Source organism: Crocodylus porosus, unplaced genomic scaffold (assembly GCF_001723895.1).
Source record: "Crocodylus porosus isolate Cpor-Errol unplaced genomic scaffold, CroPor_comp1, whole genome shotgun sequence".
NCBI lineage: Eukaryota > Metazoa > Chordata > Crocodylia > Crocodylidae > Crocodylus > Crocodylus porosus.
In genome coordinates, this window is record NW_017728907.1 from 40,230,122 (window position 1) to 40,257,015 (window position 26,894).

Consider the following 26,894-nt stretch of genomic DNA (forward strand, 5'->3'; position numbering starts at 1 on the left):
TGAACTAAAATAAAAAGTCTTTCGTTTTTACTTCCCAGCAGTGAATATCATGATTTCTATTCAAATGTTCTCTGCAAGGAATCTTTTCATCTAAAATTAACTAAACACTATTTGACCAAAAAGCTATGAAAATTGACCAACATAGTCATGACCTATTGACATTCTCCCATCTAACTACTGCGAATACACTGAGCAAAGGAAAATATCACACACATGCTGATAGATGACAAGAGGGAAAGGTATTTCAGAGGAACTTCAATTATTCTGGAAGCCTGGAACTTAAGATCCATAACAGCCTATATCTTCTGTTGTTTTTAATTATGTCTTTAAAAAAAGGTTCCCTGCTGTGTTTTTGAAATACTAAATGGTCTCTACTGCTATGTGACATAATTCATTCTAATTCATGATTACAAGATGTTATTTTCAAACTATTCCCTGTCCCCAGCAGCTACTTAAAAAAAAAAAAAAAAAAGAGTCTTAATTCTCTATTTAAACAGCTCATTTTCAGGTATACATTTTTGCAAACTAGCATCTGCAGCAAAGTCACAGTACATACTATTTACTTAAAGATTTTGCTGCATTTATATTAAAAAAGTAAAATGAGAAAAATCAATCACATGCTGATTTCTAAACCTTATTCTTCAAGGTACAAAGCTAGAGCATTAAAAGTCCATTAAATAAATTGTTTTGAACACCACCCTTTATTCTGGGCATAGGATTAAAAGATTCCAGACTGCTGCCTTAAAAAGTGCAGATTTCTGCTTGATCTCCTGCATTGTACTTACTGTAATTTTAACTCCAAATTCAAGAAGTTAGTGCATGCATTTAATCAATCAATTGTATTTTTTAACTTATTTTAAATAGGCAATAGTTTTCCACCACCATAAAAGCATTTTAGGAACAACATCACTGGTGGGGAAAAAGAGATTCAGTCATCTTGTGTAATCAAGCCATTTTAGGATCATTCCCACCCTATACTGCAGCACTTTTTAATACCTTTTTTTCATATCCTCCTCACTTCCAAAATTTGATGTAAATTAAATACAAAAAACTTAAGATTCACGTTACCTACATGCTAGAATTATCATCTGTTGTTTTATGGGGAAAAAGTATCATGCCAATGTGATGGAAAAGGGAGCAGCAGCAGCTTACCTGTGGTCATAACATAACAGGCTTAAACAAAAGATGCATATAAATCAAGAATAGTCAATATCTGGCCTGTAGGCCCAACGCGGCCTGTAGAGCCATCATCCAGCCCACTCGGCTCCCCATGAGTCTGAAAATTTTGCAGTGGTGGAACAGTGGCAGCACTAATTGCTGTTCCCCTGCTGCCAAATTTCTGAACGTGTGGGGAGTCCTGCAGGTCAGACAGCATGCACTGGGTTGGGCATGTGGGGTGACAAGGCTAGACTGGGGCAATGCAAGACCAGATCTAGTTCACGGTCTGGCCCTATGCCACTCATTTGGCCTGTAGAACCAAAAAGTTGAACATTACCGATACACAGTATTCACAAATTTGCAACTACTCGGAACGTGCCAAGTACTGTGTCTGCTGTTCCACTTTTGTGCTACATCTGAGAGAAAGTTGAGTTAACTGAAAGAAAGCAGTATCTGATTTTCTTGGATGGTTTCTCTGATATGATGTAGTTTGGTCTCTGTTTATCTGGAATAATGCTTGACAGCTGCATCCCCAAAGCACATGCTCTGATATTATGTCCCAAGATGGGTGAAGCATGTATAACAAAATGAAATTTAAGACAGTGAAACTGGACTAAATCCCTATTTCATAGAGTCCTTTCTTGACTGACAAACGTAGGGACAGTCTCTCAGAAACCAGCCAATCTGTTGGGGAGTTCAATGCCATTTTTAGCCTTTTTTTTGGCAAAGGCTGAAGTTGTTCATTAGAAGCAGGGCTGACAGAATCAATAGAATTTAAGATGTTCTCGTAATCTGGGTTTAACTTCATAGTAACACCTTTAATCAGAGATGTGGAACTCTGTGGCATTTTGACATCTACATCTATCATCTGGATACTCTTTTATCGAGCTGAATTAACAACTTTAGTCAAATAATTAAAACTCAGCTGCCCAAAATGTCAGGGTGAAACTAGCCTAACACTTCATCATTCCTGTAAAAGTATCACTTTAATCTACACATTCTGTCAGCAGTTTTGTAGGGTTATAGTAAAAGTGATTAAGAGGTAGGACAGTAGAAGAAATAACATTATAGTAGCTTGCCACCTACTGCAATTACTCCAGGAGCATTAAAACCAAGTATTATCATTGAAATCACTTATTATCATTAACCTCAAAGTTATTAGCAGAGGCCTTCTCTGGATATAGGTCATGACTATGTCTCTAGATTATGAAGTCAAATCCAATTTGATGAGGAAAAAAAACCCAAAAAACTTTCTTTTTCAGGAAGATAGGGGAGTAGATTGTATCCTTGGCTTTATTTCAAGATAAAGCCACTGCATAACACTGCAAAAGTCACATAGGACACGTACTTCGTGGGGTATTAGGAGAATTTAACTTGTGTCAAAGGCTCAGAAACCCACAGATGAAAGGTGGAGCATGAAAGGTGTTTACAAGAGTACAAATTCTTATCAATTTCTATTAGTAAAATCACAGGCAAAACAATGACTGGATATTTTTCTCTTCATCACTATTTTCTTACATGATTAGTGGCATTGTTGTACAGGAGTATCTTCAAGAGGCATGACCTTTTGAAAAATGCAGGAGTGGGTGTGGGATGAGGAAGGAAAGGAAGATGAAAGATGATGCTAGTGCCACAGTCATTTTATGTTAAAGACTCTGCTTATATGTTACAGGGGTGCAGGTTGTAGGCTACACTCCTGTATTATTTCTCATCAAATGCACCAAATGCCCTGATGGAAAATACATAGGAGACACCAAACAACAACTGCACGCCAGAATGAACACACACCGGAAATCTATTAAAAGACAAGAATACCCAATTACTTGTGGGGGAACATTTCTCACACGGAAACCACTCTCTCCCCAGTCACTCAGCTCTAATCCTCAAAGGGAACTTATAAAATATTTTTCACAGATAAGCCTATGAACTTCACTTTATCAACCTCCTGGATACAAAAAAAAATCATGCATTCAATATAGACACTGGACTTATGACACATTATAACCTGCCTGACATCTGACTCCCCAGGTACCTCGCCACTATTTACCTGCTACATTCATCACCCTTCTCCCCACACCCACCTCTCTTTCACCCACTGACTCCTCAATTTACATCTTCACTGACTGCCTTTTTTGCATGCATATCAGCCTCTGACCTCTTTAGCATTCCTTCCATCGAGGAAGAGCACACACCAATTGCAGGTGCTTCCTCAGCCTGAGTAAAGGCTTTTATACCCGACAGTTTGCTAAGAATTTTTTTTCCAACTATTTAACTTGGTCTAATAAAAGATATCAGATTCACCCAAACAACCTTATCTACTTATAAAGGGTGTGTTTTGCTTCAGAAAAAATGTCTCCACTGAAATGCCGGGAGCATGTATATAATTAAGTTTAAGTCAAAATAAAAATGGCAATATTTTTTTAAAAACTTGATGCCTTAATTAAAATTGCGCTGCATTTCTGTAACTTTCGTTTCACCAACATACTATCAATTATTTTTTACTTTTCTTGATACATATCTGCTTCTGCATGGTTCTTTTCTTACCAATTGCTCAAACAATCTGAATGAGAAAAGGTAATTAATGGGAAAGAAAAATTTGCCCCTTATGTAGTTTGTCCACATTAGCTTCTTCGTAGTCTAACAGGAAAATATTTTTATGAATGTCATGCTTGCATGCCATGATAAGGACCCTCTGCAAAATACTCCCAAGGGGCCACTATTGTCCTCAGATGCATGGACTTCATGCCTTATTAGCTTCAGCCTGAACCTTCCACTAGGATTTGAAGGCAAAATATTGCTTTTTTTTATGTAGCAGATGTTGTCAGTGTGCTATACTGTAGAGTATGGAAGGTAAATCAAAGAAGTAAGCACCTAAGAATAGGAACTGATTATAAGCAATAAGGAAATGCACCAAATACTAAATATTTCCACATTTTGCTACAGGACATGATGACATTCTTCAAAGCTCTGAAAAAGTGAAATGCCATTTTTTTTTTTGCATACTGCAAGTAGATTTGGAGATGACAGGTTATAGAGTCCTTGCCCCAAAATTGTACTCATATGCAACACAGATCAAAACATCCAGAAAGCAACTTAGTTTCTCTCACAGACATTAAGGCCAGAAGAGACCTCAGAAGATCAAGTCCAGCCCCCTGCCCCAGAGACAGGAAGTCAGCTGGAGTCACAGGATCCCAGCAAGATAAAAAGATCTGAAACAACATAAAAAGGTGGCACCCACGTTAAAAAAGTTAACCTTCCCGTTCTCCACCCATGTCAGGTAAATCAAAGTACACCTCTAAAAGTGAATTTCATAAAGAAAGGAAATTAAAGAGAAAAATGGGAAAGGGGGGGACTAACAGCAAACAAATAACGGTCTCAATTCTAGGCTTCAGAACAGTAAGCCTATTTGTCAAAGGAGAAAAGTTTTAAGAACTTCTGATTGAAAACTCTCCTTTATTTTGTCCAGCCACTCAAATGACACTAACTCAAAACGTTTATGGAAATTATGGGGACCCATGCCAAAGAAAACAGAGCTTGGGGCAAGTGGACAAGTCAGAAATAAGGAACCTCGGATGTACTACAGTCTAATGTTGGTGTCAACTTAATGCTTACTAAGTGTGATTAAAACATGAGTAAAACACACATTCAACCAGTTTAATATCTGTTATGTGCAACTGTGGCATTTCAAAGGTGTTCCCATTCAGGTAAGGCTTATCGGTACTAACTGTAATTCACTGTAACATTAACAAGCTACAGCATTCAATGCTTTGCAAGTGAAGGTATGACTACACCCTATGAAAAAAGTAATGAAACTCCATAAGAAAAAGTGTGCAAAGGTCTTTCCCAAGATGATTACTGCTAAAAAGACCTAACATTTATTCAGAAATCCATGAGGGTGGACTCAGATGTGTATCATTACTTTTAGCTGCTTAAAAAGTATTAGCAATTCTAAAAAAAGCAGCAGACTGGGCAGAAAGCAGAGCAGCAGTTCAGGCAGGCTACACAGGGCTGGAAGCAGAAAGAGCAGCAAAGATGGAGCAGGAAAAGGGGATCAGAGTAGCATTCAGGGTGCTAATTTGTGTGCTATGCAAAGTAGATGTATTATAAGCAAATATATTAGCAGCATGTATACACTGCTAATTAGGCTCTTCTATAATTACTTTAAAAGGTATTCTGTTTACAGTTGTAATGCAAATACTTTGTATTTTATTCTAAACTTGTGTATCAAACTGGAGAAAACAAAATACTAACAGCAGTCATGTGCATAATGCAGCTGCCTGCTGTTCCATATTGTTATGTACTAAAAATGCTGTGCGTGTCCTAGCAAAAACCAGTACACTGTTTACACAGTGCTAATTTTTTTTTTAAATGATAGCAGAAGATTAATTTTTTTATTACCTACAACAATCTACAAATGAACTCACAGATGTATTGTGCTACACACTTTATATGCACATGGTAAGTAAAAGTCCGTATCCAAAAGAGCTTACTATATCACAGAAAACAGAAAAGGTGTAGGAAAAAAAGTTTTATTTTCATCCTCTTTGACTTTGTCAAATAGGGTTAGAGTTAAAGTTAAATGTAAATTTGTAGCAGTCAGCTTTTGAGTCCCAGCCAAGTATTTCAATTAACCACAAGACCACAACTCTTTTATCCACCTCTTCATAGCCTTAGTGGAACAAGCTGAACTTTCAGATGGTACAGGACCAATTTTGCTGAATGCATCTGAGAAAATAAACTTTGCCTCTTTTACAAAATTTGACCCCTGGAGTTAAGGAAGTTAAGTCTTTAGACTTTTTGGAGACTTTCAAGACTCAAACTCAAGCCAATGAATTTTTTAATCAAAACTTTTGTCACCAGTAATCCAATGACAGAGGCTGGGCAGGAAAATCTCCCATACTAGATAAAGCAGGGAGAGCGGAAAGAGGGGGGGCAAACAAAAAGAGAAAGGAACACAGAGGGCATTTTACATCACAACCATGAAATTGAGACCTGAATAGTTAAATAAGCTCTGCTTTAACTGTCCTTACTCACAGGTTTGCTCCTGTAGAGTGCGTTTGCAACCATCTGTCTCTCAGTCAAGTTTATGACACAGAAAGAACAAAAATGAAAAAGCCTAGATCTGATTTTTCACTCACTGTTGGGAAATAAAAAGACCAGTTTCCCTGGTATTAACCTTCTTTGCCTGGGGATAGAGCTGAAGGGTCTGAGACCTTCCCTGGGCTCCAGGCACAAGACCCTTATTCTCTGAAAAGCCTATTATACCTGGTCTAAGAGATACCTAAACAAGTGACTGTTGGTGCAAAGTAAATGCTCCAGAGGCCTGAAGTAAATTTATTCCTATGAGACATTTCTTGACTTTTATTTATCCATTTCCTTTAATCTAACAGGTAACCTAAAGCAGAGCAAGAGCTGGAAATGTTATTTGCTTTGTGGGGCAATTTTTCAGCCTCTAAGAGGTAGACAGGTGCCCAGAGGTTGTTAGGAATCCAGGCAATTTTGAAAATTAAAAACTTATCTGTATTATTAAACACCTTAGTATTTTAAAAAATCTGGGCCCCTGGGGGCATCTACACATGCACTTTACTGAAGATTTGACTAATTAACTCAGCAGTAAAACGCTACATGTGTGGTGCTATTACGCCACAGTAAACTAATTAACTCCACTGTAAGATAGTAGTACGGCCTGAAACAAGTACTTCCTACAGCAGAGTTATTTAGTGCGCCACAACACGTATGTAGATAGCGACCGGGGCTGTCTGGGGTATAAGGGTGCTACAGTGAGGGGGCTGCCTGGTGGCTAGCTCTGTACTGGAGCACTCTTGTGCCCCAGCCAGCTCCCTGCGGCACACTGAACTGGCGTGGAGCAGCTCTGGATGGCAGGCTAGCCACCCAGAGTCCTCTGCCAGCCAGGGCTGCGCCACCCTGGCTCAACATGCTGCGGTGCACCCGAGAGCAATAAACTCCAATGCAAACTGTGCCAGAGTTTATTCAGCCACACCGACTACACATGTAGATGCACCCACTGATTAGTAAAGGATCAGCAGAAAGGAGAGATCAAAGAGAGGTCAAGCCTCATGGCACCAAAATTCTGGAAGCCAGGTGACCGGTAATGTGCTGCGACTACACTATTGAAACAATTATAACCTTTAAAATTCTGCCATATAAGTGAATATGAGTGTACATATTTAGGCTTAAATTCATATTATTGGTAATTATTTTTTCTCTCTCTTAAAGAGTTCTCTGTTCTCAGAGATGACAGAACAGCTTCCGAAAGTTAGTTTAAACCTCTTCCTTATTTTACCACTGAATAAATATATGCATGCTCATAGATACCGCCTTGGCTTAGGATGGAAGAGACTTGAATTAACATTAGGAAGTTGGAGTTAGCTACAGCTGCCTAATAAGCATGTCAGTTTTACTTTAGATTAGTAAAATCTCATAAAAATATTAATTGCTAGCAAGATAGACATGGAAACAAACAGAATGGAAGAAGAAGAGAGGTCCAATCCATTATATCATACCAGAACATTCATTTTGCTGGTATACTTATTTGTTTAAGCTTTAGATTGGGCAACATTCAAACTCTTTTCCTTTTTTACACTATAGAGTCATTTTTACATGCGTTTAAGACGTGTTGCCAAGGCACTTTAATTAGTAAGCTGTGCTAATTAAACACACCCACGTATCACATGCATCAGCATCCTAAACACATCCCCACAATGAAGAAATGGTGGTGGGAAGCTTTGAACTAAATCTTATTGAACACATTTTATTTCAAAGCAAAGTTTATCCAATGATAAAATGAGGAATAGTCAGTTAATCCCTTACGATACTGTGCAGATAATAATATGTATACACTGCTATCAACAGGCGGTAGTATTATGTTTTACTTTGTTGCAAACTTGTTTCAAGTTTCGGAAGTAATTACAACTTTCCTGGAAATTCTTAAAAGTTTTCATACTCAAAAAACTCAACTGGCATCAGTTCACACATCTGTCTTTCTAAGGCTAGGCTTCTGCAAAAAGCAGGCTTGGGCAATAACTACATGATCATATGCAACATTTCTCTTCTATTATGAAATTTATTCCCTGCTCTTTAGATTCAAAGGAGCAGGGTTCTTTAGAAACTTATGCAGAAGATATTAGTGGAACGTTTAAATCAGAAAGAATATTGCAAATACCTTTTCAGTTAACTTGGCAGTAAGATTTCTCCCTAGTTATCACTGTAGTAGGTTGGTCATTGGCAATGCCAATAGTGGACAGTTGGGAACAGAATGGAATTAGGCATTAGTCTTGATTAGCTGAAGGACTCAAGTTTGGATGGGGCACAGCTAAAATATAGTAATTAACTGGACCTAAATCTTACTTTGTTTTCCTAATGATGATGCAAGTTAACACACTGTAGTTTGACTTAACCGAGCAATAGCCTAGGCTTCTGCTGCAATTAGCTTCTTTCTAGGATAGGAAAAAATGTTGTGTTTTGGTCAACTTAATTAGCATGTTAGCTAAGTCTGACCTAAATTCAACTAATTCTCCAGGTCAAGCCAAAGTTAGACCAGCTACCCACTAACTTGTAAACAAGCACTGCAAAGTCAAGGAAACAATCTGACTAAAGTATTTTGGCCCCTAATTCTCACACACTGAAATGGAGGTCAGGTAACTAAATCCCTCTAAAAATTTCAAGCTGAATGCTAGCCCTAAATGCATGTACTAAATTACATTTTTTATATTAGACTGAGTGGCCAGACTACAGCACACATGCCACAAGTGGTATAAGCAGCCTCTGTGTGTGGCAGACTGGGAAGAGGAGAGGGAGTACAGTGGCAGGTAAGAAATGGAAAAGAAAACCAAACAGTGGATTGGGCAGAAAGCAGCACAACAAATTGGGAGCACAGGGCTGGGAGCAGAAAGCAGAACAACAGATGGAGCTGGGGAAGATTACTTGAGTGGCACTCAAGGAGGGTGGTAAATTGCAGCATTCCTGCCAAAAAGGCTGGCCCCCACTGCACTTTTTTAATGCCACTAATATCATATTCTTGTTGCCTCTTATGGAGTAACAGCTTTCTTGTCATCCTCCACTAATATACTAAAATAGAGAGCAGAAGCAAGAGCAGGAGCGGGAGCGGGAGCCTCTCCACCAGCTCACAGTCGTATTTTTAAAGATCTACATGAAAAATTTATTTTTTTTCGGTCATGCTTTAGGTCAAGGGCACATTTATAAATAGTTTTTAATCATTTAATAATGAATAGATGTTATAAGAATGTTGCAAATATGCGTATGTACTATAGATAATATAAACACATGAGAAGGTTTTACATAGAAATGTCTTCTACTTACAAAAAAAAGTATTCATTTGTTATTGAATTGTTATTAATTATTGAATGGCTATATATTTACACATTTATAAATGCCTATGCTAAGTATAGTGTGATTTCCCTGCATTAAGATTCCAAAATCGTGTTCTGAATTTAATAACGACCATACATCAAACTTTATGATACAAAGGGAAAGCAGCAGATACCTATTTTTCTAAATATGCAACTAATCTTATAAAGATTTTTGAGTGCGAATACCGTGAAATATTAACTGGCAACTTAGCTGAGGTAAATACAGCCAGCCTAAGCATTGTACAATAATGCAATATCATCTCACTGGGGCCACCTGACTGAAAAAGTTCAAAGAGGACCACTTGCTTTAAAGAGCTTCTAGGGCCCCTGTGAGAATGATAAATATAGCCCATAACAGAAATGTAAAAAACCCAAAAAACTATGGAGGAATGGGAGGTCTCAATTATGCAGAATAAAGGCAAGATGTATTGAAAACTCCTAGGTTTCTTTAGCGGCCATCTGATTAATTAGCTGGCCTAGGGAGGGGAAACTCAGCTGTTGGGATTATTGGATTATGAGTATAAAGCCTGCTTTTAATGTTCTGTGCTCAAAGCACTCCATTTTAAATAATCATATTTAACAAAAGACTGTAATATGAATTGTTAAAGAATTTTAAAAATATTATCCATTCTGTTATATTCTGTTAGTGATTAACTCTAGCCCTAAAAGACCCTGTAAGGCAAGCATTTCAGAACGAAGGCCCTTTTTCATAAATGACAGATCAAAGCATTACTAAAATTATGTAATCTCTGTAAAACAAGACCCTGGAAAAAGGAAAGGCAACTTGGATTCCTTTGCTTCCCTGTGCTATCATAGCTCTGTTTATTTTAACTTGGTTTTTTGTTTTTTTTTTTCCAAAGTTCTTACTGGTATGTACATATTTTCCCCTCTCAAGAAAACTTCAGCTGGGATAATCATGTTCTTAAATTTTTTCTGAAGTCTTACTTTGAAAAGACTGACAGGTTTGTCTTTGCTACTTTAGAAACTAGAAACATAGCATGCTAAAGAAATAAAACCCCCTTATATACATATAACTGCAGTGTTCTGTTTAGTGTCCTATCACCACAGGAGCACCTGCAGACTTGCACTGTCCTGATAGGTGTTCCTAAAAACACCTGGGCAAGCTGTTTGCCCAAGAACTATATACTGGAGATAAGAGATAATTAGCAAATGAAACTATTCCTGGCACTCCTTCCACATTAGTGCAGAGCTGCAGCAGCAAGCTGGCACCTGGTAAAGGGAAATGCTAGATGCGATAATTCCAATTTACACATTCAGCACAACATTCCATCTGCCTGTCAATGTGAAACAGTTTCACATTCAGTGATAACACGGATACCCTAAAAGAATGCTGTGTTGAAATGCTGACATGAAATTTTTATGTACAAAGCAGACCTCCTCTTCTGGACCAGCTGCAACTACCTTCTTTACTCACAGGACATGTATTGGTCATGCTTTTTTTCATTTAAAAAACCTGAGTTAAGAGAAAATTGCAAACCTTCAAATATTCCAGAGCACAAGACTATGTACATAGGGAGCATTACTCCTATACAAGGAGTGTAATTTAATGCACAGGGGCATATTCACTACAGTCATGTGCAATAAAATTTGGAATCAAATATACCAGGTGCTTTTTTTTTTTCTTTTAAAGTGACTGGGTATGTAATAAAACTACCTTTAGAGGTAACCACAATGCAGCACGATATGTATATATCCTCAAATCATACAATGGAAAAATCTCTCACAATGTACATGTTTGCGAGGGAGACCGTAAGAAAGAAAGGGATGGTCAGCGTCCCAAACTCACCACGGCACCAAGCTACTTCATGAGCATCATGCTGGACATGCCACAGCATTTCCGGAGCAGAGTAAAGCTCTGGATTGGTGGGGGGCACCTATTTCTGCTCTACAGAAATACTGCTCTGGCCCTGGAGAGGGACACAGCAGCAGCAGCAGGCTTAACAGTTCACAGGCAGGGGACAGCCGGAGAATGATGCCAAGCAGCCCACCCAGCCAAAGCAGCAGGGTGCTCGGAGAAGCACCGTCCAACAACCCGGACAATTGGCAGAAGATAAGCCAGGGACCAGCAGATGCAGCCGACCTGGTGACAGCAGGATTAGTTGCAGATCAGAAGGAACCTGGGTAGAGGTGGACCAAATAGAAGGTCCGAGTTTTGAGTTGGTACTTACCCCTTGGACTCAGAAGTAAGGGAAGAGTCTGGAGTTTATACCCTTCCCCCAGGCCCCATGCTCCATAATAGAACTGGGGCTACAGGAGGCTTCAGAGTTTATGACCAGACCCTAGGAATGAGAGCTGGTGGGCAATAAAAGCCCTGTACAACTGCCAATGGGACTTTGCATAGCAGATTTAGGGCAGGTGAAACATACAACTGTTAGAGGATCCCAGGTTGGGAAGAGGTTCATGATTCGTGCCCGTGTGCTGAGCCAGCACTGGCTGTCACTCACAGCATACTAATTGATTTGGGGGCACTGGGCTATACTTTAAGGGCTGAGCTATCTAACTGGCAGCCTCTGAGGCTCAGAGGTACAAGGCCATAGCTGGACCAGCAGCCATCTTTTCAGCTGGCCCTATCATTCAGCTGGCTATAAAGAACAGGTGCCATTAGAGTCAAAGACTCCTGGAAACAGCCATCTCTGTTGGAGATGGGATGTGGTTAGGGTGAAGTAAAGGGAAGGTTTGGAGCCCCACAAAGAGAACAGGGTGAAGAACCTAGAATTTTGTCTATGGGAAACTGCCTCCTGTAAGTTACATCAAAGTCATGGCAGGCTAGGGACAAAGCATGACATAGGCAGACTGAGCGACTAAGTCTAGGCTCCACCCTGTCGCCACTGGTAGAGTGGAAATCCCTGGGAAGGGCTCTCAAACCATACAATACCTACAGCAAGCATAATGCTCTTCCACAACATTTTCCAGTGGTTACATAAAAAGAAATTCTTCAAGTATAACAAAAGTAGGAAGCCTGTGAGAGAAAGTATGGGCCTGCTGAGTTAAGGGAGTAATTAAGGAGAAGAAAAACAATGCAAAGAAGATAAATGGTTTCCTCACCACAAATGATGTTTGGTATGTGCCAGGTAATTTAAAACATGGACAAAGGACGTGAGGGAGGACAGAAGCAAGAATCTGCTAGACACTGGCATTGTTCAGTATGTTTATTAATAATCTAGAAATGAGAATACAAACAGCAAGATGGCAAATTTACTGCTGATATGAAATTATTTAGTGTAGTCAAGGGAACAGATGATAAAGAAAATTCATATGGATCAAACACAGCTGAGTGAATGGGCATCATGTGGGTAAAAAACTGAATGTTGCCAAATCCAATGTAATGCATCTTAGAAGGAATAATTTCTGTGAATTGTTGTATTCTAAGTTAAATAACTACTCATGAAAAGTACTTAAAATGACTGAACTTCTACTCCCTGTGTGGCAGCAAAAAAAATATTAAAAGTAAAGAGTGTGATAGGACACACAATAAAAATGTAAATATTGTAAGAATATAGGTAAGCGATAGAAAATCCATACTTGAAAAACTGGAATCAATTCTGGTTACCCTATTTAAGAAATACAGAGTCCACAGATAGGCAACTAAAATTATTAGTTCTCATGTAACTCTGAATAAAGTGAGAATGAAAGATTAGAATTCTTTAATTTAGAGAAAAGAAGAAAAAGGAAATTCAATACAGACAGATTAAATAAATAGTAAGTAGAGGATAAGCTCTTACTCTTATTACACGGAGATGTTAAACGACACTTGAAAGACAGTACTGAAAACTGATAAAAGTAAATACATTTTTACATAATGCATGAACAAACCATGGAACTCTCTGCCACAGTATTGGTAAGAGCTTAGCAGGATACAAAAAATTGCTCCCCAATAATGAGAATATTTATTACCGACTGTATAGTAGATATTTTAAGGAAATCATAAATACTCACATTTCATCACATAAATCAATAACTGATAAAATCAGGAACCGTAGGTCAACCTTATGTTTACTTTGATGGGTTTTGTATTTTCTTACAAAGCACCTGATACTGACCACTGTTCAAGACAAAATTATAAACGAGAGACAACTGCTACAACTAGATATCCTAAAAATGTATTATATTGTGGTGTCTTGAAATGGCCGTCTGTAAACTCAAATGGATTAAGGTTCTGTTTAAAAGTACTATCTTATTGTTTCAGACAATTTTTAAAGCATGATTCCCATTTCCACTCTTTGGAATTGTACTGTTTTAAATCTGAGGTACATTCAAATCTAACAACACTCTTAGAATTCTGAAGTTTTTGTTTGTTTGTTTGTTTGTTTTTTTAAGAGAAAACTGAAAATGCTGTTTTTTCATCATGATTTTGTAACAAATAAGGTAAGTAAAGTTCCTTTGTCCCTTAAGAAATGGGACACAAGGGTCAGAGGAAAGATAAGGCCACAGGCCTCAGAAGAAAGAATCACTTAATTCAGGGGTGGGCAATTATTTCAGGTGGAAGAATGCCTACTGAGTTTTGGCAGGCCAGAGGGCCACATGACAGGCAGCCAGGAGCAGATGAATATCAATTTTTTTAATTTTTTAGGGGCCTTGCGGGCCAGACAGAATGGCCTAGCAGGCCGCATCCAGCCCATGGGCCACATTTTGCCCACCCCTGACTTAACTGGAGACCCTCTACACTGACATCTGCTGGCTATGTTACTAAGAGATCCCACATTGGCTGCTTCTTCAGGAATTCTCTCAGGAAATATTTTCAGAGCAGAAAAAATTTATGACAAAAGGTTTTGTAATCTGAGAGGAAATGGGGAGGCAATACCTATCCCACTAGCACCAGGAGTCCATGATCCCTGCAGAGCTCCTATGGAGGTACCTCTGCAAAGTCAGGGAAAGGAAACTGAAAGGGAAGCAATATTTTTCCACCAGTGATAGTCTCAAATGCTGTCCCCTCTATCCACAGATAATGAATATAAAAGATAAAAAGACACATTATAGCAGTTAGAAGTAAAATAATACTAGGCACTTAAACGGTCATACTTAACAACACCATTAGGGCTACTGTTGGTTGTCTTCCTATTAAGTCTCATGTTTGAATTTCAGAACCCTTGCATGAGACCACGTTGGAAAAAGAAACCTAGGGTGCCTGTAGACATGGCCAAAAGCTGCTTCAACACACTAATTACAGCATGTCGGAGCAGACTTGATTAATAGCATCTGCTGGAGTGTGCTAATCAGTGCGCACCAACCAGCCTCTGCGTCTCATGTATCACTGTCCCCTTACTTCAAAATGGCAGCAGGGGCTCTTTAAAAAAAGCTTGTTCGACAAGCTTTAATTAAAACACCCCTGCCACCATTCTGAAGTACGGGGATGCTACTCTAATTAAAGTGCCCACCCCCAGAGCATGTGTAAAAACACCCCTAATGTGTCCAGACACAGGAGGAAAGGATCATAACCCAGAGTCACAAATGTGACTCCGGTCTTCTTCCTTTGGAAATTATCTGATCCTACTGACCTAGCACAAATTATTTCAGTTATAGTGCTGCCATGAAGTTAGGCTCTTGCCCTACATGCACAAATATACTGGAGAGGAAGCCTTGCAGAGACTGCTCACCCACCCATGCTATGACTTGTGATGAAGGTACCCCATGCAGCTCAATGACCTCTTGTCAATTTCTCTACAGGTAAGGACAATCTTGTACACAATGGATTTATGAGCTCCAAAAACTCCCAAAACACATATTCCCCAACTTCATCAACATCTGCAGGTATAAACAAACTTTTATAAAAATTAAGCTTTTTAATTTGTCATTATCATTGCTTTAGAGTGGCTTTTTTACGCTCTCTAAAGATGACCATCCTCTTCATGTCAGCCCAGTGGAGGAAACCACTGCTTTGTTCCATTTGATTCTGGAGAGTGAACGAATGACCGGGAAAGGAGGCAGTGCACATCTCTGAGTTCCCATCACTTCCTGGCTGACTAAAAAGCACCATACACTACAATCAGAGGAGAGTCAATAACTGATGTGATCTATTAAGCACATGAAAAGATACTTACCTCTCATGGGGATTGGACATCATGAAAGAATGAGGACAGGGCGCAGTATAGGGAGTATCTCTTGTCATCTACTTTTTGAAATCACTATACTTCTCAGTGATGTTTAAACTCGGTTACAAATTTCCTTACCATTACAATAGCTACGTTAGGTTTTAGAAGACTAAAACAAAACTTATTTAAACACAGCATATCATTTTTAAAGCGTTGGCATACTATGTAATTGGAGACTTACTCTGATCTCATGGAATTAAGACATTTTTATGCTTTACAATTAAGAAAGCATTCAGACAATGCAGGCTCCCTAGTCCTATGAAGCCAGTGTACATATGCACTAAGTATATTCAATGGCATAGTCAAAGTTGGCAGGCTTGAAATTAGACCTATCAGTTCTAGTTTTCAGGCATGAATGGTGTGCTGCCTGTTCCACGCTACTTTTTTTTTTTTTGCGTTAGCGGAGTAAGAATCCTTGTAATTTCCAATACCCTGGCTGTACATAATTATTGAGGCAGAAGAGTGCAGATAGTACAACAGCCTTGGAAATGAAAAAGCAAACAGCAAGCATCCTGAATCTGTTGATGTTAGATTACCATCATCAAAAGCAGGTACTTCAACCATGTTGCAGACTTTGTTTGGAGGCATGATTTCTTTCAAGTATCTGGAGGACATTTATTAACAAAAACTAACTTTTCACAATGGTTTAGCTTTGAATAGGACACATTTATAGAATTCCTTTGACAAAAGTACATCTTAGGTTCTTTCTATTAAAACATGCAATAAAAATCCTAATTAAAGCAGTAGATACCTCATATATGCCATAGCTACAACTCTGAAGAAGGGAAAAATCTCACTAAGTGATAAGGCAGTCAAAATAACCTATCACAATTATGGATTAGATGCCTATACAAATATTTGCTTTAAAAAAAAAAGTTATATTTATAAATTCCATAAAATAACAGGTCCAAAAACAGATACAATTAGTCTGTTTTGCCACGAATTGTGCAGCTTCTGGAAAAAGTACTTAGGAAGGCCTAACCTAAAGCATTATAGAAATGTAAACAGGTTCCTTGACTGCAGACACAGAGTCAACAGTCATGATAACTGACTGGTTTGCTATAAAGCCAACCTTATTTTGAAATAATAAAAAAAGACATGTTTAAGTTCAAAACACATTATATGTTTCTTCTTTTCTGGAGATGCAAAAATCTTAAGATAAAGCCGGGGGGGGGGGACACAAAACTTTTACTCACACCATTTTATAGTGCCACTCGAAACAATTCATTGGGCTTTATCAGACCAGAGTTTCAATTTTCTATCATTCCATTTTAACCTGCCTAATCAGTTGAACAAAAGTACTTTATGTAAAATGATTCCTTCTGTTGCCTTAGCTACAAATCCCAGCAGTATACTATAATTGAAATCTACTCACGTAAGTTAGGAATAATTAGGACCCCAAATTAAGCCAAACACAAAGTTAATTCAAATAGTCAGGTGCTGTCATTTAAATGGTTACGGAGTTTTATTGTTGCTTAACATCTCTGAATGCTTTTAAATGCACCTTGTTCCTCCTTCACCATTTAATTCTTTATTCCAAATGGAAATTAGATCAAGAGTCTGAATTTCACCACAGCCTGCTAGGTCAGCCACACCTTGATGAAATCTTGATCGGTTTTTCCCATTATCAGACAGGTAGTGAACGTTAGGCTGGAGTTAGGCAGAAGGCAGGGTAGATTTGAACTTTATAGGACTAAATCAGAGACATATAGCATAAGCTTTCTTAAGCAGTGGGCTTAACTTCACCAGCAGCTGTGAAGGGACTACACAGCTGAACTTCCAAATAAAAAGCAGCTATTAGAACACAAAGTGTAGGAAAGGCAAAGGAAGAAGGAGGCACTGCCACAAAGACAAGGTGGGTGGGAGAGAGAAAAAACAAAGTAGTTAACCCACTGAGGAACACAGGTTATAGAAACTAATCCAAATAATGGATAAGAATCTATAGTCTCAGTTTAAGACCGTACTTAACAATCCAGTCTGTGAAAGAGTTTTTGTTCTACTATCTCTGTTCATTTTTTTAATGTTGTTGGGGGGAAACTGTGCAACAAGAAATCATCCATAGACTGGACTGTGTTAAGTATGGTCTAAACCAAAACCAGATTCTTAACCTATTACCTGGCTTAGTTTTTAACCCCCGTGTGCCTTAATGGCTTAACTGGGTTTTTTTTCCTCATACCTTCCCTCTCACAGCAGTGCCCCATTCTTCCTCCTCCCCCTTTCCCTACCTTTTGTACTCTAATCACTGCTTCCTATGTAGAAGCTCTGCTTCCTGCAATCTCTTCACAACATCTGTGAAAGTGCTTATGAAATCTTATGCTACGCATCTGAGTCAGTCTATTAAGTGCAAATCTGTCCTGCCTTCTCCCCATTATTGTCACTGTACCTTTGCTTTCAGCCAATTAAAAAAAGGCTGCTGGGAGAACAGAACACTCTTAGACTAACTTCATGGTGAATAAAGTTAGCTGAATTGAATCTGTTATGAATGGCATCAATGCAACAAAAGAAAGCCTCTGAAAGTAAATATTCAGAATGTCTCTCTTTGCTTAAACTCCAAAACAAAGCAAAGGATTAACAAGCTTTCTGTCATAAGTAAATGGCATTGAAAAAGTGTTGTTCAAAAATGTACACAGAAAAAGCAAAAGCTGAAAAATAACATGCTGCAGATGAGGTCTTGTACTGAAACTGTAACTGTTGCCAGAAGATGTTACAACTGCACCAATTTAATAGAAAAATAATTCCAGAGTAATTAATGAATTAAATGTAGGCAGTCAACAAAAACACTTGGCAACTAGGTATATTTTCTGAATCATCTTCTTACATAGGTCTACTGCTTCTACTGCAAAACAAAGCCATTTATGTCTATAAAAGCTTTTCAGCAAATTTACAGTAGGAAGTGTTTGAGGGTTTTATAACCTGTATATTTTTAAACATTTATCCCGCACATTTAAATGGTTTTGTTTTTTGTTGTGTTACTTTTTTTTGGGGGGGGGGGGGGGGCTTTTGTTTTTGTTTTTCTTTTTTTTTTTTCCCCTGCCCCCCCAAGTGTTGCAGCATTTCTGGTTCTTCATTTTGGGGAGGGAGGGGGTTGTTGTTGGTTTGGTGGTATTTTTTTTACAAAATGTATAGAAAAGCAACTATAATCATATAGAGAAAAACTGAAGTTATTAGTTATTGAATAGTACTTGAATCTGAATGCTTGAAGCTACAGTATATGCAAAATACACAAGTCAAATACCTTCCACCAAGTCTTTAATATGTAATTTTTTCGGGTTCCATACATCTTAAGGGTTAATAATCACAAAACATCATTTTCCCCTCTAATACTTTCTTTTCCATTCTTTGGTCTTCATGCAGAAAAACTTCATCTGTTACAAATTAAACAGCTCAAAAACTATAAGCACCAAACTGTTCTTTTTTTTGTTTATAGAGAGCATATTTATCTGGAAACCACTGAAATGCATAATCAGTTCTAAATGGCCACAAAACCTCATTTTCCCACACAGAATTACTATGTTGAATTTTAATAATATAGTACAGGTTAAAAAGTATCTTTATTTTAAAAACAACATCTTTTCACAAAAGAAAAGAAAAAGTCGACAAAATAGTAAAGATAATCTATTAGCCTTTATTTGAGACAAAAACGGGGATCGCTTAATGGAGTGAATATGGGAAATGATAATATAAAACATGAGGAAAGGATGGTTAAGTTGCATGCAGAGCAGTCAAACAGGATCAGTGGGCAAAAGACTAGTTAGACTGAAGCTAGCTAGGAAGATGCTTACAATAGAAAAGTAATAGGAAACGGAACAAAACGAAACAGAACACCACCAAAAAAATCCACAAAAAAAATCAAATATATGCAAAAATCTGCTCTGAGTGATAGCTTTCCATTAATCTCTTTAATTTTAAAAGAATTAACTGAATTCAAGTTTAATAGGAAAAGTTTCTCAAAATAGTGCCTTAGATTACTTATAACAACCTGTGCTAGTACAGAACCTCACTGACATCTGTCTAACTTCTGAAGGAGTATCCAAACAATTTACAGGGAAGCATAAAAAAAAAAGTTTGCCTTCAGGATCTTACAGAAAAACTTTCTTGATAACATAACCCTTTCTCCTGTGTATGAGTTGCTTAGGCAACAAAAACAAAAATGTAGTTTGCTTTCAACCACTCTCCCATGCAAACATTTCTAGGGAGGGGGAGGTCTTTCTTGTTCATTACTAAAGCAAGCAAGAAAGCGTCACTTAAATGCCTAACTAGCATCATTTAAGAAAAGAAAAGAATGGCAAAAAATTCCAAACCATCTGAATTGGCACAATCTCATTGGAAATGAACAGAGACACTTCTCCCCCTCCTTCCCCCTCTCTCTCACCCTGCACACTTAAATAGATTGTCTTAATGTCACTTGGACATGGATGAACTGTCTCCATTTATTGAAAGAGGGATCCACCAACTGAACTAACATTTATACAAGTCTATTTCTTTACACTTCAAAAGAAAGCCAGGAGATAGAGATAATAGAAACACAAAAAGCTTTAGCACAATTGGTTTTTGAAAGTTAGTGGAGTAGTTCATGTTTCCTTTGGGTAGGCAGAAAATTTGAGATGTCTTGAAACATGGGGCTCTGTGCAGTGCCTACATATCAGCAAGAATTGTTCTGTTTAAATCTGTCTTAATACGTTTGTAGATTTAAACAACATTTGCTTATAGAACTGTAGGGACGGACAACTTTTACCTTGTGTTAAATGTGTGGAAATTTTGCCTTGCTTCAAAGAAGGCTGAACAATTTGGAGACTATCCAATGTTTACAGGTATCACAACATACCAAAAAGTAAATGCAGACATCCCTACACAAGACAAGCTTGTTAAGATTTATCAGTAGATAAACATATGCTACCTACAAAGGTGAATAAGGGTGAGAAAATAGCTTCAGCTTGAATTTTATTGTGAAATTTTATTAACTTTAGGTATGTTAAAACAGAATTCAGCAAGATGGTTTTATAAAAAATAAATGTACTGCAAGGACTGTCAGGAATTTAAAGAGGTATACATTCATTATTAACAATATTTGACTTTCTACATCTCTATTTTATATATAGTCTCATTGTTCCTTGTTCTCTGTCAGTCTTATCCATGTTTTAGTTTCATGCTCATGCTGTCCATAGCACAATGCAGCCCTTGTCCATGAACAAAACTACTAGGCATAATAATGCAAATAAATAATCATCATAAGGAAATAACCAAACATGTTTTCCAACTTACTACATACTAGCAAGAAAATACTGTGTTAATAAAACTGCTAAAGGCAACTTTGAAGTGCCTCTGTTGGGTGGGAGCTTGTCATATCAGCTTCATGCCACCTGATAGAAAGGTCACTATCCGGTAGACTTAAAAAAAACATGCACTGACATGAAGCCAAAACCAGTTTTTACTGTGAATGGGTTAATTTTCATGATCTTTGTGGAAAGTGATTGGGAACTATATTTCAAGTGGACAAGAAAATTGTTTCCCGTGAAACATACTAACAGTAATACAAGAGAGTTATTTTAAGCATATTAACGCATACTAAGTTCAGTAAGATATATATTTTGCAGGTAAATTATGTAATACATATTACTATAGATATAGATAAAGATATTTATAAGAGAACGTTTTACTCATTAGAAGTCCACGAGCCCCAATTATAAACTACTTGCAACTGTAAAACTAAAAGTATGCCTGCAGAATCAGGCCTTAGGTATATTAAATTTAGTTTTAATGTAATATGCAAGAGTGTTATTTATATTCTGATCACAAGTCACACAAAAGCAAAGAGAAATGTTAATGCTAAGTCACCAGTTATCCACTATTTCAGAAGCATTACAATTCTCACTCCAAATTCTGAGGATCATACACATTTCTTTTTGTACTGGGTTATATAAGTTTCATATAAAGCTTTAACTGATAAAGTACCATGTTTCTTGCATACAATTGCATTCTTTCAATATAGTATAGAAATAAAATAATTAAAAACACAAACACACACAGTTATTTGTTTTCACAGAGACATAATTTTATACAGATGTCTCTATGAAAACAAATAATTGTGTATGTTTGCATCTAGTATAACACATATCCTAGAAAGAAAAAATAAGTGATACATGAACACACACTATGCACCATAGTTCAGCACTGAGAAGCCAATTATTCTTAAATGGTTAATGTGTAGCAAAATCCCCACTATGAAAGGGTACCCTATAGTCTTCACCTAATCTAAAATACAGCCAAATCTGCACCAAAAAAGGATTCCAGGCCAGTTGTGTCAGCCTGGGTTAGTCCTAGGTAATAAGTCAATTCACTCCTCATCCTAGTGGTTGGTTATATAGCTATTCCCTTTGTGACTGAACAAGGTTATCACAGTGTAAAGTGGTAAATTGAAGCAATAGTTTAGAGGGCTCTAGAAATCTAACATCTGCCCTTAGCTGGAATAAACTGTTTCTACATTTTTTGACAATCTTCAGAGTTCTGTTCTTCTTGTGAATACAAAGAGACTCTAAAACTTAAGAAATTTCCCCTTTAATAAGTAAAATATAAAATATTAGTAAATAACAAGAAGAAATTTTTCCTGTCCAAATCATGTCTTATAACACATACATAAAATTTAGTATCTGAACATTAATATTTCCTAGTCAGTCCTCTAAGCAAATTTTGGTGTAGTATTTAAAGTAGAACCAAGTCAGCTAGGGCTATGAGACTGATCTCTCTTCTATCTGCTTCTCCTACATTTTTTAAATACTGTTCTTCTTCTAAAATCTAATTTTATAACATGTGATCTGCAGGACTCACATACTGGGAATGCAAGGAAAGACATTTACTGCACGTCTGTTAAAGAATCTCCTGGGTTTTTTGGGAGGGGTGTGTGTGGGGGGAGGGTTGTTAAGAGACAGTCTGGCAGGCTTTTTAATCTAGAACTACACTTGAAAAGTTTAAGTGATATTTTTTTCTTTAAATAGAAATTTGCTTTTACTATTTATATCATTTTTTTAAAGCTCTGTTGGTTCTACATTTCTCTAAGGAAAAAAATAAAGATGTTCCTAAATAAACAGCACCTCGCTATTCAGACAAAAAGAAAAGATTAAGCAGGACTTCCATCAACGTTTGTTTTTATCAGTCACCCTAGTCTCCTCTAAATAATCTGCATTAATCATTTAGCAAAAATAATTTGTTAATGAAACTATAAGATGTGCTATGGTAAGTAATCTATCCCGAAATCTATCCCCATTTTGCTGAAGAGCTGCTACTTTAAAACTAGTCACTAGTGTCAATCAGTGCTAGCATTCAGATGTCTGAAATTACTTGGTAGGACTGTGAAAAGGCAAAGTTCCCAGAAATCACCTGTCCAGGTGGCTGAAAAAAAAGGATATTTAACTGAGATGACTTGCTATCAATGGTAGCCTAAAACTGTACTTGTTCTATATAGAGAGAGTTTTGAGTTCTCAGCTAAACCAAGAAGTTGCCTAATGAGTGTAGCATTTCACACACATTTCACTATTATTTAATTCTTCAGCCTGGAAAAATTCAATTTACTCTCTTATTTGCCAACAGACGATTCCACAGGTAGCTTTATAGAAATGAACAAATCAAGATTTAAATCAGCTACTTAGCAGAAAAATTATTTCCTTGCTAGTGAAGTACTCAATTGTAGTGAGATACCTGGACTTTTTTTAACATTACTGGCCAAATCCAATTAAGCCTTCTACACATAGATGTGTGATTTTTACTCATGTACATAACCACTTGTAGAATTACTCTTTGGGGTCCTGGTTTTGAAAATCTGTTGAGCACCACATGAGATGTACTCCAAGCCCCTAACTTCCATTGTCTTCAAAGGGCTCTGAAGATACTGAGCAATACACTAGATATTCTTTGTAATTTTTATGCCACAAATTCAGCCCAGCTCCCTCCATAAGTGCTATTCCCTACTCTGCCCAATCTGCTGTTGTGCTTTCTGATTCCCATCCTGTGCTCCCTGCCTGATCTGCTGCTCTGCTTTCTGCTTCTTGCCTGGTCTGTTCCTGTTCTTCCTGCCCCCTGCCCAGTCTGCAGCATGCCATACATGGTCTGCCCACACCATTTTGCCCTGATATACATACATAAAAGCAAGAATTCTAGATTCACTTTCAATTTTCCCAATTAAAAATATTTTTAGGAAACAACATATAGTGTGCTTTTCTCAATTGTTCAACGGTTCTCAAGGGCTTTTTTTTTTTTCCTTCTTTGAACTTAAAGAGATTTCTTTGCAATGTTTCTGGCTTACAGAAGGTACTTGTAGTGTACTACACAAGGAATTAAAAAATTAGCCTTAAAGGTCATTATAAATACTTAAATATATACACTTAACTTCCTTCTCATTCCCATTTCTTTGTTCGTCCCCTTGATGGTGTCTCAAACTTATCCATTTACAGTTTCTAGCAGCCTATGATACCCTTAAAGGGTTCCCTAAAGCAAAACCAAACTAATATTTATCAGCGTTCCAGCAACATATACTCACTGTCTGTAGTTTTCCTTCCAGCTACTAGTACATGACCTTTCCATATTCTCTTTACCTATGAGGAGGGGGAGGTAAAGAGGGGGGGAGCTGCTTAAAAAGCAAAATCCCTTAGTCTAATGCATAAAAAAAACCCCCCAAACTTCTCTTAATTTTAGATGCGATTCCTGCCTTAGTCAGTGATACTTCAAATAAAGCTGAAGCCTCTTATGAAAACGTTTTTTGATTACTAAACTCCTGAGGGATTAAGGCACTGGGACAACAACGAGGTCTCTACCTTGATAGGGGGAAAAAAACATTATGGGGACTAATGATCCACTGGTTTTCCCTCCAGAACACATCTTAAATGGACAAAAATGTTCAACTACAATAAGGAATTCTGATAGCTGTCTTTTGCCCCCACAAACTGTATGAATTCCTCATAGACAAAACATTTCTATAACAAACTTATGGTCGCTAGGTTCCAAGTAAGAGAATTAGAGATATTTCTATTTCTTGCAAAACTTAGATCCTGTTATTCTAGCCTTTGTACATGGTTATACTTCCAGGCATGAAGTGATACTAAAGCATGCTGCACTTGGCATCCCTTATTACTAAAGCAGAAGGCAATGCAATCTTGTGTAAGTCTAATAATGCCGTATTCATTTTGCTTCTGTGGCTTGAAGCCAACTTATTAATATTCACTTCCAGAATACAGAGCCGTGATATTTCATTTATTTTAAGAATTTACAATTATTTTGGTATGATTCTGTTAGCTGCCGCTCCCAATTTCTTCTTCTGTTTCTTTCAGCTGAAGTGAATCTGGTATAGGACTTTGAAGAAACTGAATTCAGAACAGCAGCATCAAAAGATTGCTACTGGCTACTAGAAGAAAGAAAAATGCAGGCAGAACAAAATTAATTTAAAATGTTACAAATGAAAACAAAAATTAGCTTTCTGTGAATAGTGAAAATTCAGTCTAAGGAAGCTTTCATTTGAATTTTTCCTGCCCAAACCAAGCAGATTTGATACCTGTTGCAACAAACTGGTCATTATCTCTATAAATTAATAAGCAAAAAAAAATTACTGTTACATATACATCTCTTCCTCTCTTTCTGTATTTTTACCTCCCATATATTGCTAAACTCCAATAAAGACAAATTTTAATATTTTAAAAGCAACAACATTTTAGAACTGCGATAAGGTACCTTTAAGTGGAAAAGACATAAAATGGAAAAAAATGAAAGCCCTATTTACTACTTCTATATTTTAACTGTTTTTCTAAACTAGGTCCTTCATTCTGGCAAGAAAAAATAATTTTTGCACTAAACAATAATTATCCAAACTGTTTAGCTATATATCTAAAAAAAATATATCAGCATCCAAAAAGCTGCAAGTTAACTTTTTTATTCTCCTTAGTTTGCTAAGCGGGTGAACAATATTTTCTCTCTTCCCTACAGAGGTTTGGCTTTTCGATGAAAATAAGATTCCACTCAAGAATAAATACATCATGGAAATATATACGAATAGTTAACACCTAATAAAACCCTAGAAGATTAAGGGGTACTCTTCAGGGAGTTTGTTTTCAACAAGATATTTCCGCTCAACAGGGGGATGTTTAAAGCCAATTCAGGTAAAACTAGATGTTTGAATACTCTTTCAAGAATTCTTGTATGCTGTGATATCTACATGGATATTACTGATATATTTGAGAAAAATGTGCTTGTCAATCAAGCCCCAGGTTCAAGCATTAGAGGAAAATAAATGTTTAAAGAAAAAGATATTTAATTAAGGGACTTTTATAAAATAGTTTAAGCTTCCATTAGTTTTGAGAGAATTTTTTTTAACCATATTCAATTTTCCTGAATTGTGTGTAGACATTTGGCCTATAAATTCAGAGTTTTTTTACATTAAGAGATCCATACATACACTGCATATGTGATAAGCTCACAAACTACAGAAGCACTGCAAATTACACTAAAACACTCTTCAAAATCTTTCAGTGACAGTTATCTGATTCAGTGGATGAATGATATTAAAGGGAGAATGTGCACTACAAATAACCTAAAAGAATTTTAAAGTATTTTGGACACTATTCTTAGCCCAAGCTCCCCTGTGACTATTAGTACTACACACACACACACACACGAACATTCAAAATGAATGGGGGGGGGGTGCGCACGTGCTTTCCTATTCTTTTGAAGTGTTCCCTTCCCCTGTTATTGAGTAAAAGAACACCCAGAACACCAGAGGGGATGAAACTGCTTATACAACAGATAATACACGACATAAAAGTTTTAAAAACAGTTTATACTCAAGCTATATAAGGCTTCATATGGAAAAGGGAAACAAGCAGAAGATTTAAGGGGATGGGGTTCCTTTCAGTTTCATTTGCACAAGTCTGAAACATACACCACTGATTTTAATGAAATATTTGCAATTTTATTTCCATCAAACCAGCAGACAAAAGTAAAATAGATGTTTCAACTGCAGCTTTTAGTTTTGTTAGAACATATTTGAATCACCTGGTATCATTCATGTAATTTGTAATTTATTTGTGCTCAAGGACAGTATTAGAGAGAAGACTTACCCATCAAATAAAGTATTGTCCCATAGTCTAAACACCGCATTTTGGTATCTTTACATCATATGATATATTACATGTTTTAATGTCTATTTTGTTTTTATACAAATCATTTGGACTCTCATAGCTAACTTAGAATGAGACAG

The 26,894-nt window shown here is 37.1% G+C and overlaps 1 protein-coding gene across 12 annotated transcripts in view; it reads right to left on the minus strand.

The window, feature by feature from the left end:
• The window catches only part of ADGRL2 (adhesion G protein-coupled receptor L2), a 488,780-nt gene that overhangs the window by 138,166 nt on the left and 323,720 nt on the right, over positions 1-26,894 (minus strand). The window lies entirely within an intron of this gene.